The following is a 5,277-nucleotide window of genomic DNA, read 5'->3' as shown; positions in this document are numbered from 1 at the left end:
GTAATGAACTTCATCAAAAGTGGCTTGAGCAACAAGATGCAACAGGAACCGAGAATCTTCTGCAGATATTGAAATGTGATTCAGAACTTAGAGACACAATTTTGCATGACAAAGAACCTAAAAGCGATGACGATGAAGGATGATGAAGCCAAAGAAGATGTTGTCCTAAGGAATTCTACTCTTATAAGTTTCAGAAAGGCCAAAGAAATAATTTTGCAGATGTTTTCTGACAAAGAAGATGCGTTTTTGTCTGACGACGATGACATGGAGAAGAGGCATGTTAAACAGCGCCTCCTAGTAAGAGCTGTGAGTTTCTGTCGGTTTAACATTGAATATGGCTAACAACTTTTGAAATTTTCCTACCTCAACGAAGTTCTGTTGGTTGTAAAAGCATTTAATTGTGTTTCATAATTTTTTTAATTCTAATTTGGTTCTTTAACAGTTGTTTAACTTCATTATCTTGAACAGGAAAAAACAGGGTACATTAGTATCACCTGCTGATGATTAAAATTCCAGGGAAGTTTTTGGTCTTATAAAGAAGCTTAATATTGTCTCTGACAATAAGAAAAAAGAGTCATGCTACACTAACATAGGATTGATCGAACACACACACGACGGGTCAACATTTTTTAATCAACAATGCTATGGTGACCGAACTTTTTTGACATAATAGCTGACCAACATTTACAATGGGAGGAGGGCCACTTTTTTATTCATGCAGGGTCACCATCATATCTAAAAAATTCTGATAAAGTAGATTAATTATTTTTTAATTCATCTAGGCGCAAAATGTGAGGGTCACTTCAGCTTTATCCAAAATCCAAAGCATCGTGTAATCCTCGCTCTCTTTCTAATGTTCTGTACTTTAATATTTTCTCTGTATTGTCCCTTATGGTATGTTATTGTTTTACAGCATTCTTTGACACATCGGTAAAAGGAGCAAATAGTATCAGCTCTTCAAAAACTCTGCTGCACCTGTATTAAAATGAGTATTCTGGCTCTTTGGTTAGTATTTGATATTTCAGTAATAAAAATGACTTCCCTTCATTACGCCAAATATCACAAATTTATCATAGGTGACCAAATTTTGGTCTTTATGAGTCATGGTTTACCCCATAATTTGCATTACCGTTAACTCAATATATCTGGCCATACATTGGAGAAAAATGTGTGTTTGACTTAAGCAGTATGATTTTTCGCAAAATTCGTGATCCAGTAGTCAATTCATTGTACATGTGCTATTTGAGTTCCATAACATCATATGATGAAGTTTTGGAAAATGTCAATCTTTATCAATTCTAGAGCACCACAACACCAAATTGTAGTTATGTAGATTTTTTCTATATTGAACTGCAGTCATCTTTCCTTGGAAAAGCATCAAACCTCCACATACCATCATCTCATAAACAGGGATCAGGAGTGGTTCGTGTAAGATAATTTAATACTTTAAATCACCGGATCTTTCATATTAAATCATCAAGAAATATAAGAATTAAAGCGGAAGCGTACTTGAATTAGACATGGTTAATGCAATAATGAATTTCGCGGTATAGTCTTTCAAATCTACACGCAGTCCCCCTTTTCTCTCTGTGATGGGATGTAGTAGAGAATGAATAATACGTGCATGTGATTTGGGGACCATAACCTATTTGTATAGCGAGCCCCTTTGACCTAATTCGGCCCATCATAGAATTAGGACTTGGCCCGATCTCTACACATATGTAAACCCACGCTTTAATTGGATATATTAAAGTCCAAAAACCAAAGCCTTATTAGATCACTTTAATTGAGTTCAACCGAATTCGATAGCCTTTAATTCAATACACAATTATTCACACATATAAGCTCATCGATTGATTAAAAATTCTTACAATCTCCCACTTGGGCTATATGTGTCACCTTATAATTGTGCATTAAATATAACCTTATGAGTACTCAGAATTTTGCTATCATTACCGAATGCATCCCCAAAAGATTCCCTTCCATCAATCATATCAACATAGGATCAAAGCGACTTTCGCTACTTTTATTGTAGCTAAACCCATAAATGGTCACGTACATCGATATAACCGAATGACATGGATCAAGCATGGATGTGTAGCATGAAAATTACATGTGATGTGATGTGATGTAACATGCCTATTTCCAACTGGTTCACCTTAATACTTTAGTAAGATCATTTTAAACAAATTCAGAGATAATAAACCAAATAACTTTATAACTGAAAATAACTTTAACCTTAAACCGTATCCAAAATAACAGTACATGTGTCCAATATGAAAAGCAAAAATACAAACTCCCACTGAAACTAGATATCCTCAAGAGACACTATACTCATATGAGCAGTGTGCTCACGAAAGACTTTGGGTATCAATCCCTTAGTAAGCAGATCCGCAACCATGGAGTTTGTCTCAATATGCTCTATTGACACCTGTCCACTCTTAACTCTTTCTTTAACAGCCAGGAACTTGATCTCTATATGTTTTGACTTCGTCAAGCTCCTGTTGTTATTGGAATACAACACTGCTGATTTATTGTCATAAAATATCTTAAGTGGTCTTTCTATATTGTCCACAATGCACAGCCCAATGACAAAATTATGCAGTTATATTCCTTGATTTGACGCCTCATAACATGTTATAAACTCCACTGCCATGGTGGAAGTAGCTATAAGTGTCTGCTTAGTACTCTTCTAGGAAATAGCACTTCCAGCAAGCAGGTAAATATAGCCTGAAGTGGATCTCCTACTATCTTGGCATCCCGCTGAATCGGAATCAGAATAACCGATGATATCCAACTGATCCGATCTCCTGTATGTGAGCATGCAGTCGTTTGTTCTCTGTAAATACTGCATGACCCATTTGGTTGCTTTCCAATGATCCATTCCCGTGTTACTTAAATATCTCCCTAACATCCCAACAATGTACGCTATATCCGAACGCGTACAAACTTGAGCATACATCAGACTCCCTACAGCTGAGGAATAAGGAATATTCTGCATTTCTTTAATTTTCAAGTCATTTTCAGGACATTGACTTAAGCTGAACTTGTCTCCTTTAGCCACAGCGGTGTCACTTGGTTTACAATTTTGTATGCCATATCTTTTAAGTACCTTTTCGATATAACTCTTTTGTGATAATCCAAGAATACCCCGAGAACGATCTCGGTGCATCTGAATTCCTAATACAAAAGAGGCGTCACCAAGATCTTTCATCTCAAAATTCTTTGTTAGAAATCTCTTGGTTTCGTGCAATAAGCCTACATCGTTGCTGACAAGCAATATGTCATCGACATATAAAACCAGAAAAATATACTTGCTCTCACTGAATTTGTGGTATATACAATCATCGACAAAATTCATCTCAAAACCAAATGAGATGATCACCTGATGAAACTTGTAATACCATTGACGAGACGCCTGTTTGAGTCCATGGATGGATTTCTTTAATTTACAAACAATTTGCTTTGCATCGTCCGATACAAAGTTTTCTGGTTGTACCATATAAATTGTTTCATCAATGTCACCATTGAGAAACGCTGTCTTAACATCCATCTGATGTAACTCAAGATCAAAATGCGTTACCAATGTCATTATTGTTCTGAAAGAAGCTTTTGAAGAAATCGGAGAGAAAGTCTCTTTATAATCGATGCCTTCTTTGTGTGTAAAGCCCTTTGTGACAAGAAGAGCCTTATACATCTCTACATTACATTTTGAATCCCTCTTGGTCTTAAATATCCATTTGCAACCAATGGGTTTCACATCTTCAGGCAATGGAACGAGGTCCCATACGTCATTGTCCTTCATGGACTTTATCTCTTCATTCATGGCATCGAGCCACTTTTGAGAGTTAGAACTTTCCATGGCTTGACGAAAGTTGATCGGATCATCTTCCACCATTCCAATGTCAACTTCACGTTCTTGGAGAAATACGATGTAATCATTCGAAACTGCACTTCTCCTCTCTCTAGTGGATCTTCTTAATGGCATTGGTTCTTGAGACTGTAGAGTTTGTTCTTCTAGAATAATTTGTTGATCTTGAGAGGGAGGTATGACATTGTCTTGATCCAGAGTTGCTTCTTAAACAATATTAGGGATAGAAACCTGATCATTGTCAATGGCAATTGGAGGAATTTCAACATATTCCTCCTCAAAGACAAAGCATGTAAACCTTTCTCCCCCCACAAACTCAACATCCTAAAAGAACCGAGAATTTCCTGTCTTGAAAATTGCCTTAGTTGTGGGATCATAAAACTTGTAACCCCTGGACCTTTCAGAATATCCAATAAAATAGCAACTGATGGTCCTTGCGTCTAGTTTCTTTTCATTTGACTTATAGGATCTTGCCTCAGCTGGACACCCCCAAATATGTATATGCTTCAAACTAGGCTTCTTGCCCGTCCAAAGCTCATATCGAGTTTTATCAGTGGCCTTAGTTGGAACTTTGTTGAGTATATAAGCTGAGTCTTTAATGCTTCACCCCAGAGAGATTCTGGTAAGGTAGAATGATTAATCATACTCCTCACCATATCCTTAAGCGTTCTGTTTCGTCTCTCAACAACACCATTCATAGTGGGCGAACCCGACATAGTGTACTGTGGGACGATACCGCATTTCTCTAGGAATTTAGCAAATGGTCCTATGTTCACCTAAACCGTCATATCTGCCATAGTATTCACCCCCATGGTCAGATCTAACGCTTTTAATCCTTTTGCCAAGTTGGTTCTCAACTTCAGCTTTTTAGTTTTTGAACACATCCAGTGACTGTGATTTTTCATGAATGAGATATACGTAGTCATATCTTGAAAAGTCGTCTATGAACGTTATAAAATATTGTTGATCATTCCAAGAACCCGTAGGGAATGGTCCACAAATATCCATATGTATAAGTTCTAAGACGTCCGAAGTCCTGTTGGCTTGAAATCTCCTTTTATTGGTTTGTTTTCCCTTTATACAATTGACACAGAAATTATAATCTGTGAAGTCAAGAGGGTCGAGAATCCCGTCAGACACAAGTCTCTCAATTCTCCTTTTGGAGATATGACATAATCTCTTGTGCCACAACGAGGCAGAATTCTCGCTGGTTAATTTTCGCTTTACACCTCGAGTACTCACATGCAAGGTTTCATTATGAGAAGCAATTATATCAATTGAATAAAGATTATCGTAACCTGATAAAGAACCGGAACCATCTAATTTTGAATTATGAAACAAACTAAATTTTTCATTTCCAAATGAACAAGTATAACCAAATTTGTCCAAAACAGAAATAGAAATCA

This window comes from Olea europaea, chromosome 14 (assembly GCF_002742605.1).
Source record: "Olea europaea var. sylvestris chromosome 14, O_europaea_v1, whole genome shotgun sequence".
Lineage (NCBI taxonomy): Eukaryota > Viridiplantae > Streptophyta > Magnoliopsida > Lamiales > Oleaceae > Olea > Olea europaea.
This window is presented reverse-complemented; position numbering follows the sequence as displayed.